A 13,346-nucleotide genomic window follows, 5' to 3' on the forward strand; every position below is an offset into this window, starting at 1 on the left:
AGAGAAAAGGACCTTAGGATTTACGGATACAGGAAGGGGACTGAAGGACTTTTTCTTTTTTAAGGGAAAAAGTTAATAAACTTCATAACAGTATAAAAATCAATTCAGGACTGAGTCTAACTCAGACTCTGCTGTGGAATTGGCAGCGTAAGCCTACTTGTGTGATAATGATGAAACCAAGTGTTAATGTCACTGTTACCTTTTTTTCATATTTCTGATCTTTTTATACATATTAGGTGGCATCCAAAGAAAGGCCCGAATGGTGCGTCGTCATAGCCGGAAACAGTCAGAGCCACCAGCCAATGATCTTTTCAATGCTGTGAAAGCCGCCAAAAGTGACATGCAGGTAAAGCAGTGTCTTACATCTGTTGATACCATCTCACTTTTTGTAAGGTGGTAAGGACAAGTGTCTACAAACTTGATTTGATGTGAACATTTTAGTGAGTGTAACATATCAAGAAAGATAAGATTATAGAGTGAATTCTTGGAGTGACAGAAGGGTAACCTTGAATGAGAGAGCAAGTTTTTTTTTTTTTTTTTTGAGACAGAGTTGCTTTCTGTTGCCCAGGCTGGAGTGCAGTGGCACAGTCTCGGCTCACTGCAGTCTCTACCTCCTGGGTTCAAGCGAGTCTCCTGCCTCAGCCTCCCAAGTAGCTGGGATTACAGGTGCATGCCACCACGCCCAGCTAATTTTTGTATTTTTAGTAGAGATGGGGTTTCGCTGGTCTCTGACTCCTGACCTCAGGTGATCCGCCCTCCTCGGCCTCCCAAAGTGCTGGGATTACAGGCGTGAGCCACAGCACCTGGCTTTGAGAGAGCGTGTTCTTTTCTTAAAGGTATCACAGGAGTGATTATGCTTTTATTAATTGATGGAGCAGGTGAGGAGAGTCATTGCATGACATGGGAAGGAAGCTTGGATGTGGGTGGCACCTTGTTCGCCCATGTTATTTTTTAGCTCCATCTTGACAATTATACTTAATTATTTTTTCCCTCTGTTTCTTTTTTTTATAATTGTATTGAAGTTCTAATATCCAAAAGTGTACAAAGCTTCTATGTAGTTTAAAAAATAAAAATGAAATGATCACCCAGATCTCTAGCCCCAGCTCAAGAAGTGAAACATTAATAGTGCTGTAGAGATCCTTTGTGTACCTTCTTTCAACCCTACCTCACGGTCCCCTTATTACCCATAGGTAAACACCAGGGTGAACTTTGTGTTAATCTTTCTCATCTTTCATTATAGTGTTACCACTATGAATGTGTTCTTTAATTATGTAAATGAATCCATTATTCAGGCTTCTGTGATTTAATTATTACAGTTAACATTGTTTGAGATTTATCCCCATTAATATGTAATTTTATAGTTTCTGGGAAAATATTGAAGGTTTTCAAACATACAGAAGTTTGCTAGTTATATTTTCGTTATTTGATTTCTAACTTAGTCGTGTCGTATTCAGGGAATGTGGTGTTTGAAGTTTATGTAGGGGCTGGGCACAGTGGCTCACACCTTTGACCCCAGCACTTGGGGATGCTGAGGCAGGCAGATCTCTTGAGGCCAGGAGTTCGAGACCAGCCTGGCCAACATGGTGAAACCGTCTCTACTAAAAATAAAAAAATTAGCTGCGTGTGGTGGCGTTTGTCTGTAATCCCAGCCACTTGGGAGGCTGAGGCATGAGAATTGCTTGAACCCGGGAGGCGGAGGTTGCAGTGAGCTGAGATTGTGCCACAGCACTCCAGCCTGGATGACAGAGTGCGACTCTGTCTCAAAAAAAAAAAAAAAAGAAATTTATGGAGACTTAGCCTTATGGCCTAGTAGCCTGGTATTGAGTTGGTACATTCGTTTTATCTTTTCTGTTTCTTTTTCCCCCTTTGCCTGCTTTCCTTTGGATTTCTTGTCTTCTGCAAGGACCTGAGCACATTTTAATTCCAGTTGTCTTTTCCACCTTACATGCAGTTGTACAGTGTGTTAGTTTTCTTGCTCTGTCTTGCTCTGTCACCCAGGCTGGAGTGCAGTGATGCGATCTTGGCTCACTGCAACCTCCGCCTCCCAGGTTCACACCATTCTCCTGCCTCAGCCTCCCGAGTAGCTTGGATTACAGGTGCATGCCACCACACCCAACTAATTTTTGTATTTTTAGCAGAGATGGGGTTTCACCATTTTGGCCAGGATGGTCTCGATCTCTTGACCTCGTGATCCGCCCGCCTCAGCCTTCCAAAGTGCTGGGATTACAGGTGCGACCCACTGCGCCCGGCCTTTTATTTCTTTTTTTGAGCCCATTCTCCCCCTCTTTTATTTTTAAAATTTTATTAAACATAGTCATTTTATAATCTATGATAGATGATTATCTAAAGTCTTTGTGAATATGATTCTGTCAGTGCCTTGTTTCTTTATATGTTATACTAGGTTTTATTGTGAGCCACTCATTTTCCCTGGAGTTCTTATGTGCTGGAATTCTTTGGGGGCCTAGGTCAAAGGTGGGTTTTTAAGAGAGGAACCTGCTTTTGCTTTGACAGTTGCCTGGGGACACTCCAGAATCACTTTTTTTTTGTTTTTTTTTTTGAGACAGGGTCTCATTCTTTCTAGGCTGGAATGCAGTGGTGCTATCACAGCTCCCTGCTGTTTTGACCTCTTTCAGTGGCGAGGTGGTGACCCTCCCACCTCAGCGTCTCGAATAGCTGGGACTATAGGCCTGTGCCACCATGCCTGACTAATTATTCTGTTTTTGGTAGACCAGCCTGGGCAACATGAGTTTCACTTTACTTGGGTTACTGCTTCCAGCCTGAATCACTTTTAATTATCTGAATGATTATTCTGGGCTGGGTGTGGTGGCTCATGCCTATAATCCCAGCACTTTGGGAGGCTAAGGTGGGCCTCACTTGAGGTCAGGAGTTCGAGACCAGCCTGACCAATATGGTGAAACCCTGTCTTGGCCGGGCGCGGTGGCTCACGCTTGTAATCCCAGCACTTTGGGAGGCCGAGGCGGGCGGATCACGAGGTCAGGAGATCGAGACCACGGTGAAACCCCGTCTCTACTAAAAGTACAAAAAAAAAAAAAATTAGCTGGGCGTGGTGGCGGGCGCCTGTAGTCCCAGCTACTCAGAGAGGCTGAGGCAGGAGAATGGTGTGAACCCGGGAGGCGGAGCTTGCAGCGAGCCGAGATCCCACCACTGCACTGCAGCCTGGGTGAGAGAGCGAGACTCCGTCTCAAAAAAAAAAAAAAAAAAAAAAAATCCTGTCTCTGCTAAAAATACAAAAATTAGCCATTAGCCAGGTGTGGTGGCACACACTGGTAATCCCAGCTCCTCGGGAGGCTGAAGCAGGAGAATGCTTGAACCTGGGAGGTGGAGATTGTAGTGAGCTGAGATTGCGCCATTGCACTCCAGCTTGGCCTACAGAGTGAGACTGTCTCAAAAAAAAAAAAAGGAAAAGAAAAAAAGATTATGCTGATCATGTATGTGGTGTGAATCTTGACTGCAAATCCAGATCTGAGGGCTCGCTATGGTTATGAATTCTCAAGGAGGAGTTATTTTTTTTTCCCTCCACTGCACCCTCGGGTCATAACAAACTAGTTTTCTTGCTGTCGCCATCTGCCCTGTAGGTTTGGTGTTCAATCTCACTTGCTTGAGGATCTGACTCTTTGCAGGACCCAGCTTTACTTAGGTGCCTCTTCTTGGACTATTCGTCTTGGAAGAAGCTTAGGCTCTACCTCCTGTGCTCTGCACTCCATGCAGCCATCTGGATACAAAGTCAGGGTCCCCAGGGATTAATGAAACCTTTAGGGCAAAAGTCAGTTTACTTACCTCCCAGGGTTGCTACTTACACCTCATTTTTGGCCTATATGAAATTTTACCTTTCATTCTAGTTCACCAGTACATTGTGAAAGATGTTTTAAATGTTTTTTTTGTTTTGTTTTGTTTTGTTTTTTGAGATGGAGTCTCGCTCTGTCGCCCAGGCTGGAGTGCAGTGGCGCAATCTCGGCTCACTGCAAGCTCCGCCTCCCGGGTTCACACCATTCTCCTGCCTCAGCCTCCCGAGTAGCTGGGACTACAGGCGCCCGCCACCACACCCGGCTAATTTTTTGTATTTTTAGTAGAGACGGGGTTTCACCCGGTGGTCTCGATCTCCTGACCTCGTGATCCGCCCGCCTGGCCTCCAAAGTGCTGGGATTACAAGCTGAGCCACCGCGCCCGGCTATTTTCAGAATTTATGTTCAACTGGGATCAGAGATTCTTCTTTATTGCCAGATGGATCTTACATTTTTTTTCTATCTTTGGATGATGGCTGGTACTACAAGCAAACAGGATGCCGATTCTGAGCTTGTTAATTTTCATTATTTTATTAAGGAAACTCCCTCTAGTCCAGTTTTTCTTGTTATGATTTTTCCATTAGATAATAGAATAGACATTCTAAAAAGAAATATAAGCATTAGAAAATTTTATTTTAGGCTGAGCACTGTCTCACCTTATCCCAGCCTTGGAGCTGAGCGTGGTCACTTGTCAGGTTGGACCAGCTGCAACTGAAACCTCAGTACATTCTGGGTTTGTATGTGATTCTCATGCACTTAGTCATGCCTCACCAGCTGGCAAGAGATTCAAAAAAAAAAAAAAAAAAAAAAAAAAAAAAAAAAAAAAAAAAAAAAAAAAAAAAAAAAAAAATGCTTATGTTATGCACATTTGCTTTTTTTTTTTTTTTTTTTTTTTTTTTTTTTTTTTTTTTTTTTTTTTTTTTTTTTTTTTTTTTTTTTTTTTTTTTTTTTTTTTTTTTTTTTTCTGAGACAGAGTCTCACTCTATTGCCCAGGCTGGAGTGCAGTGGCACGATCTGGCTCACTGCAACCTCTACATCCTGGTTTGAGTGATTCTCATGCCTCAGCCTCCCAAGTGGCTGGATTACAATGTGTGCACCATATGTGGCTGATTTTTTTTTTTTTTTTTTTTTTTTAGACGGAGTATGGCTCTGTCGCCCAGGCTGGAGTACAGTGGCACAATCTCGGCTCATCACAACCTCCGCCTCCCGGTTTCGAGCGATTCTTCTGCCTCAGCCTCCTGAGTAGCTGGGACTACAGGTGCGCACCACCATGCTCAGCTGATTTTTGTATTTTTAGTAGAGACGGGGTTTCACCATATTGGCCAGGCTAGTCTTGAACTCCTGACCTCGTGATCCGCCCGTCTCAGCCTCCCAAAGTGCTGGGATTACAGGCATGAGCCATCGCGCCTGGCCTGTTTTTTGTTCTTGTTGTTGTTGTTGTTATTGTTTTGTTTTGTTGTTGTTTATTTTTAGGCACAGGTTTTCACTGCTTGATTCCTTTTTTTTTTTTTTTTTTTTTAAACAAATCCTGCCTCAGGTTTATTTGTACAAATAGTGCAGGAGGACACCAGTCCTTCTGTCCTTACGTTGGCAGACAGAGATCTCTACTCTGAAGACTTTGTATAGGCCTGGGCACCTTTGGGAGCCTGAGCTGGAGCTGCAGGCTGGGCCTTCATTTGATCCTTGGCCTTTGGCTGGCACAGTCTGAGCCCCTTGGCATTATGGGCACAAGTATGCTTCTCAAGCTTGGGGTGGGCAGTGTAGGCAAGTGGGCTTAACCTCCTTGGGCTTTACAAGGGGTTCGATAGCCTCAGCATGTACACCCATGGCCCTGGCATTGTTGCCCTGCATCTTTTTTTTTTTTTTTTTTTTTTTTTTTTTTGAGACAGAGTCTCACTTGTTGCCCAGGCTGGAGTGCAATAGTATGATCTCAGCTCACTGCAACCTCCGCCTCCCAGGTTCAAGCAATTCTCCTGCCTCAGCCTCCCACGTAGCGGGATTACAGGCACCCGCCACTACGCCCAGCTCATTTTTTCCATTTTTAGTAGAGAACGGGGTTTCACCATGTTGGCCAGGCCGGTCTCGAATTCCTGACCTCAGGATTCGCCTGCCTTGGCCTCCCAAAGTGCTGGGATTACAGGCATGACCAACTGTGCCTGGCCGGCCTGCATCTTCTTTACACCCTTCTTGTTGTGCTTCTTGGCAAAGCACATATTCTTCAGGAACTTGGGGTCCATCCCCTTAAGAGATTTGTATCTTTGTGATTGGGGTTTCTTGATGCCATTTCTGTGCAGTTTTCAGCCTGGTTGTGTGAGGTGTGGTTTTTGGATTTGGCCATGTCTACACCATAACCTGTGGCTCCCTTCCTTTGGGTTTTTAGAGAGATTGCCTTATAGCAGATACATAGTTGGATGTTGGCAGACTGTTGACCAGAGGGTCTTCTGATTCCCCACCTAAGCTCTTTGCACAGTTCCCTTGCTCATATTCAGGTATACCTGTAAATGATCACAGCATCCTGTTATTTTCCTTGTAAGCACCTCATATCCTTCATTCTTTAGGCACTGTGAGCCCTGAGATGTTCAAGAAGATGTCCAACTCAGAGATCATCCAGCACCTGACAGAGCAATTTAATAAGGTGGAAGAAGACGACCAGGATCTACCCCTCTTATTTCAAAACACAATGCCTATTATCCCCTTCTTTTTGATTCTGTGAAATAGGGTAGCTTTTAGAAGGAGGAATTCAGCCTCTTGGGGGTAAAAGAGAGCTGAATATGCCTCTCAAATTGGGGAGAATACCAGGAAATGAGGTATAACAGAGATATTTTTACTAGACTGTTGGGTTTTGACATCCAAGCCCCTATGACTTCATGGACCTGGTCATAACTTTCCCATCCTTTTCATACATCCTTTTGTAGGACTCGGGACTATCCTCTGACAGCTCCAGGTCCATCCTGGAAGAAGTTCCAGGGCGGCTTCTGTGAGTCTGTGAGGACGTTGGTCTGTTGGTTCCAGTACAGCTTCCTCATGATGGCTTCCCTATGGACAACCCCATCTGCCTGCTCACTGGCCTCTCAGACTCACAAGTCCACGCCTTCCGTCACACTAGCACCCTGGCTGGCGAGCATTCATTTTTACTCTGGACATTCTCCTGGGGGTTTATAGGGCTTTCCTCTGTTCTCTGATTCAGAGTCTTCTTTCCTACCTGCATCTTGGCTCTTCAAGGCCATGCCTCTTGTATCCTAAACTTCAATCCAGTTTCTCACTAGTGGAGTTTTGAGAAGGGGTAGATCACAGCAACAATTTCCAGGCTTAATATTTTTGTCAGAGCTCACCACTAGGGGTATGCGATGGTTAAAAGAAGACCACAAGAGTTAGAGGGAAACAGTCCACTCCAGGACAGGCAGTCTTAGGATTTTAGGGTCACCCTGCTCTGGCTTCTCATTTTCATTGCCTTTGTTTCCTTCTGTTTTTCCTTCTACTCATCCTCTCTCCTCTGACCTAAATAATGATTTATCTTTTTCCTTACTCAAAGCTATGAAACTGACGACCTCCCTGGTAAGAGTTGCCCTCCAACTGAGTCTGCACCAAGATAACAATGAGCGTCAGTATGAGGCTGAAAGAAACAAGGGGCCAGGGCAGAGGGCACCTGAGCGGCTGGAGAGCCTGTTGGAGAAACGCAAAGAGGTGAGGAGTGTTCCCTGCTGCTTCCTTTCCTTTTTCCCAGCTTGCACCCACTTCTGCCACAGACCCCCTTATCAGGCCCTGGGCAGTCTTTCAAGATCATGAATAATGGAGTCTGGCAGTAGTTTCATAGACCCATCCTGTAAGGGGTCGTTGCGTGCTCAACTTTTTTCTGGGTTGTGGCTCAATAAACAATGTGTAATTTAGAGTTCTCTTGAATTCCACTTTTGCTCAGTTTTTCGTTGTCAGCACTCATTGTCAGGAGTGTTTAAGTGCTGTACCTGCCTGTCATGCAGGGAATTAAGTTTTGACCTACTTGTCAAGTGTGCATTGTGCAAATGACCGCAGGAGTACTAAAAGCCAACCATTGACAAGGGAGGCCACATTTTCAAGGAATGGAAAGAGCACAGGCCTTCCAGTGAACTCCTGGCTTTAAATTCTGTTCCATTTAGTCACTAGCTCCATAGCCTTATGTAACCTCTCTTCAGTGTTCTTTTCCTTAAAAAAGGGATAACCTCACCTTTTTGTGAAGAATAAATGAGATGAGGAGTAAATTGTGTCACTTGGCACATAGTAGATACTTGTTTTATTTCCTTTTAAACTTAAAGATGACCACTGGAGGGCATAAGCCATAGCAAAATATTTGAGACTAATGAAATCTTTTTTCTTTTTGAGACGGAGTCTTGCTCTGTCCCCCCAGGCTGAAGTGCAGTGGCGTGATCTCGGCTCACTGCAAGCTCCGCCTCCCGGGTTCACGCCATTCTCCTGCCTCAGCCTCCTGAGTAGCTGGGACTACACGTGCCCGCCAACACGCCCAACTAATTTTTTGTATTTTTAGTAGAGACGGGGTTTCCCTGTGTTAGCCAGGATGGTCTCGATCTCCTGACCTCGTGATCCGCCCACCTCGGCCTCCCAAAGTGCTGGGATTACAGGCTTGAGCCACCGCGCCCGGCCGACACTGATGAAATCTTTAATCAGCTGGGTCTGTCATAAGAGTAACACTACTGATGTTTTCCCCTCACTCTCTGTTAGTGTCTAAGACCCCTCCTATGAGGTTGGCAGGACTCACCATGTCTGACCATACCATTTGGCTGTTTCTCTAGCCTTCACAAAAGATCTCTTCCATTCTAAATCACTAGAGAAGGAAACTTTCTACTTCTCTCATTCTCTTTTGTTATTTTTCATTGTCAGGTTGATCTTAAAAGGTTATGTGTATTAATCTATTCTGGATTTTAAATTATGTACACTAGTGCGAATCTTTTTCTTTTTTTTTTTTTTTTTTTTTTTTTTGGCTTCTCTGGGCTCTTGCTTAATCAGTTATCATTATAATTCCCCCATTTTATCCTTAATTTCTTCCTCCTCACTATTTTCTTCTCTCCACTTATAAATGTATATAGGCTCTTGAATCTTTATTTCACTCTGCTCCTCTGTGAGTTACTCTTTTTTCCATCCTTCCTTTTAGGGTAGTATTTCCTTACTTCCTTAATGTCCAACTAACTGAATCCTTTTTGCTACCAAGCTCATTTCCCCATTTTTCTTTGAAACTGTTCTTTCCAAACCAATGACTTCCTAATTCCTAAAGCCAGTAGCCTTTTCTCAGTCTCCCTTTCCCAAATATTTCACATATTTGCTTCACCTATTTTTTCTATTTTACTGTAAAATATGGACATATAGGTACTTCAGCCCTAAAGACTTAAGTATGTCCTGTGGAAAATGATATGTTCTTACATAATTGAGGAGGTGGGGTCTGTTGTCCTAAAGAATGTTCCCTTTCTCCTTGTAATTCTGTTTCTTTGGTATCTACTGTTCATGTGATCCAGGACTTTTCAACAATGGCACTATGGACGTTGGGGGGCTGTGCTGCCATGGTAGGATATTTAGCAGCATCTCTGGCCTTTATCTACTAGATAGATACCAGTAGTACCCTGCTCCCCCACCAAGTTGTGGCAGCCAAAAAAACGTTTAGACACTGCTAAATCTCCCCTGGGGAACAGAATTAGCCTCAGTTGAGAACCCCTGAATTAATTCCTTTCTTTTCATTTTTGCTAGTTCCACTTCTATTAAACAACCTGCACTTACTAAAAATTTGTTTTCCAAATTGTTAGAAACATATACAGGCATCACACCTCGAAGATCTTGCAGGTTCAATTCTAGACCACCACAATAAAGTGAATATTGAAGTACAGTGAGTCACACAATCAAAAAATCAAAGTTTTTATTTCTCAGTGCATATGAAAGTTATGTTTACACTGTAGTCTGTTAAGTGTGCAAGACTATTGTCTGAAAAACAGTGTATGTACCTTAATTTAAAAATATTTTATTGCTAAAAAATGCTAATGGCAATCTGAACCTTTAGCGAGTTACGTCTTTTTGTTGGTGGAGGGTCTTGCTTCCATGCTGATGGCTGCTGACGGATCAGGGTAGTGGTTGCTGAAGGTTAGGGTGGCTGTAGCAATTTCTTAAAATAAGACAACAGTGAAGTTTGCTGCATCTGTTGACTCTTCCTTTTACAAAAGATTTCTCTGTAACATGAAATGCTGTTTGATGACATTTTAACCACGATAGAAATTCTTTCAAAACAAGAGTCAATTCTCTGAAGCCCTGGTGCTGCTTTATCAGCTGAGTTTAGGTCATAGTCTGAATCTCTTGTTGTCATTTCAACAATATTCGCAACCTCTTCACCAGGAATAGATTCGATTTGAGGAAACCGCTTTTCCTTGCCCATCCATAAGAAGCAATTCCTTATTTGTTCAAGGTCATGAAATTGCAGCAATTCAGCCACACCTTCAGTCTCTACTTCTAGTTCTCTTGCTGTTTCCACCGCATCTGTAGTTACTTTTTTACTGAAGTCTTAAACCTCTCAAAGTCATCCGCGAGGGTTAGAATCAACTTAAGTCTTGTTAATGTTGATATTTCGACCTCCTCCCATGAACCACAAATGTTCGTTATGGCTTTTAAAATGGTGAATCCCGGCCAGGCACAGTGGCTCACACCTGTAATCCAAGCACTTTGGGAGGCCGAGGCAGGTGGATCACGTGAGGTCAGGAGTTTGAGACCAGCTTGACCAACATGGCAAAAACCCATCTCTACTAAAAATACAAAAATAAGCTAGGTGTGGTGGTGCATGCTTGTAATCCAGCTACTTGGGAGGCTGAAGCAGGAGAATTGCCTGAACCCAGGAGGCAAAGGTTGCAGTGAGCCAAGATCGCAGCACTGCACTCTAGCCTGTGCTGCAGAGCAAGACTCTGTCTCAAAAAGAAAAGAAATGATGAAATGAAATGAAATGAAATGAAATGGAATAATGAAATGAAATGAAATGATGAAATGAAATCAATGAAATGAAATGAAATGAAATAATGAAATGAAATGAAATGATGAAATGAAATGAAATGAAGAATCCTTCCCAGACTGGTTGTTGGCTTTTTCTGGTTTTTGTTTTTTGTTTTGAAGACGGGGTCTCGCTCTCTTGCCTAGACCGGAATGCACTGGTGCAGTCATGGCTCACCGCAGCCTCAACCTCTTGTGCTTGAGTGATGTTCCTGCCTTATCCTCCCAAGTATCTGGGACTACAGATTGCACACCACACCTGGCTAGTTTTTGTTTTGTTTCTGTAGAGACAGGGTCTCACTATGCTGCCCAGGCTAGTCTTGAACTCCCGGGCTTAATCAGTCCTCCCACCTCAGCCTCCCAAAAAGTTGGGATTGTAGGCATGAGCCACCATGCCTAACCCCAGGAGGTTTTAAATGGACTTTCTCCAAATCATCAGAGAAATCACTGTGGCAGCTATAGCCTTATGAAATGTATTTCTGGAATAATAAGACTCGAAAGTTGAAATTACTCCTTGTTCCATGGGCTGCACAGTGGATGTTGTGTTAGTGGGCATGAAGAAAGCAACATGGGTCTCCTTGTTCCTCACCAGAGCTCTTGGGTGACCAGGTGCATTGTCACTGAGCAGTAATATTTTGAAAGGAATCTTGTTTTCTGAGCAGTAGGTCTCACCCACGTGCTTAAAATATTCAGGAAACCATGCTGTGAACAGATGTGATATCGGTTAGGCTTTGTTGTTTCATTTATAGAGCATAGGCAGAGTAGATTTAGCATAATTCTTAAGGGCCTTAGGATTTTTAAAATGGTAAATGAGTATTGGCTTCAACTTAAAGTCACCAACTGCATTAGCCCCTAACAAGGAGTCAGGCTGGCCTTTGACACTTTGAAGCCAGGCATTGACTTCTCCTCAATAGCTGTGAAAGTCCTAGATGGCGTTTTCCAATATAAGGCAGTTTAGTCCACACTGAAAATTCATTGTTTGATGTAGCCACCTTCATCAATGATCTTAGCTAGATTTTCTTGATAACTTGTTGCTTCTCTATCAGTATTTGCTGCTTCATCTTGTACTTGGATGTTATGGAGAGAGCTTCTTTCCTTAAACCTCATGAACTAACTTCTAGCTTCAAACTTTTCTTCTGTGGCTTCCTTACTTTGCTCAGCCTTCACAGAATGGAAGACAGCTAGGACATTGATCTGGATTGGGATTTGGCCGAAAGGAATGTTGTGGCTGGTTTGATCTTCTGTTCCGACTACTAAAACTGTCTATATCAGCAATAAGACTGTTTAACTTTCTTACCCTTTGTGTGTTTACTGGAGTAGTGTTTTTAATTTCTTTCAAGAATTTTTCTTTTGCATTCACAACTTGGCTGTTTGGCACAAGAGGCCTAGCTATTGATTGGCCTGTCTTGGCTTTCAACTAAGCTTAATCATTTCTTTTTTTTTTTTCTCTTTTTGAGACAGTGTCTTGCTTTGTTGCCCAGGCTAGAGTGCAATGGCGTGATCTCGGCTCACCGCAACCTCTGCTTCCCTGGTTCAAGCGATTCTCCTGCCTTAGCCTCCTGACTATCTGGGATTATAGGCGCCCGCCACCGTGCCCAGCTAATTTTCTATTTTTAGTAGAGACAGGGTTTCGCCATGTTGGTCAGGCTGGTCTCAAACTGACCTCAAGTGATATGCCCACCTTAGCCACCCAAAGTGCTGGGATTATGGGTGTGAGCCACCATGCCTGGACTCTAAGCTTAATCATTTCTAGCTTTTGATTTAAAGTCAGAAACATGTGACTCTTCCTTTCATTTGGACACTTAAGAGGGTTATTAATTGACCTGATTACAATATTTTTGTGTCTCAAGGAATGAATAGGGAGGCCTGAGGGGAGAGAGAGAGAGAGAGAGAGAGAGAGAGACAGGGAAACTCTTGTTGGTAGAGTAGTCAGAACACAGACAACGTTTGTTAAGTTTGCCATCTTACATGGGCACGGTTCGTGGTACCCCAAAACAGTTACAGTAGTAACTGCTGGGTGTGATGGCCCATGCCTGTAATCCCAGCATTTTGGGAGGCCAAGGCGGGTGGAGCCCTTGAGGTCAGGACTTCAAGACTGGGCTGGGCAACATGGCAAAACCACTTCTTTACAAAAAAATACAGAAATTACCTGGGAATGGTGACACACGTCTGTAGTTGCAGCTACTTGGGAGGCTGAGGGGGGAGGATCACTTGAGCCCAGGAAGTTGAGGCTGCAGTGAGCCGTATTTGCACCATTGCACTCCAGCCTGGGTGACAGAGTGAGAACCTGCCTCTGACAAAAAAAAAAAAAAAAAAGTTATTTTTCTCCACTAAGACTTGGAATGATTTGTTGGGTAGCAGTGGATATAGCTGAGACATCCCCGCAGCCCTCACCTTCTTTTACTGTGTGGGTGTACCCAATCTCTGGCTTCTAATGTCAAGGGCCTCCAACTTGACACTTCCAGCTCAGAGTATGTTCTTAAGGCCCTGCCTCACTTATAGAACTTCCTAGTGGTTAGCTATGATGCATGGCAA

The 13,346-nt window shown here is 43.6% G+C and overlaps 1 long non-coding RNA gene across 1 annotated transcript; it reads left to right on the forward strand.

Moving 5' to 3' along the window:
* The first annotated feature begins 6,306 nt into the window (after positions 1–6,306).
* Positions 6,307–8,053, forward strand: LOC115830839. The gene is made up of 2 exons (XR_004026337.1): positions 6,307–6,438; positions 7,336–8,053. It is a non-coding gene; the product is annotated as an uncharacterized LOC115830839 (long non-coding RNA).
* The last annotated feature ends 5,293 nt before the right edge of the window (positions 8,054–13,346 follow it).

Source organism: Nomascus leucogenys, chromosome 17, assembly GCF_006542625.1.
Source record: "Nomascus leucogenys isolate Asia chromosome 17, Asia_NLE_v1, whole genome shotgun sequence".
Taxonomy (NCBI): domain Eukaryota; kingdom Metazoa; phylum Chordata; class Mammalia; order Primates; family Hylobatidae; genus Nomascus; species Nomascus leucogenys.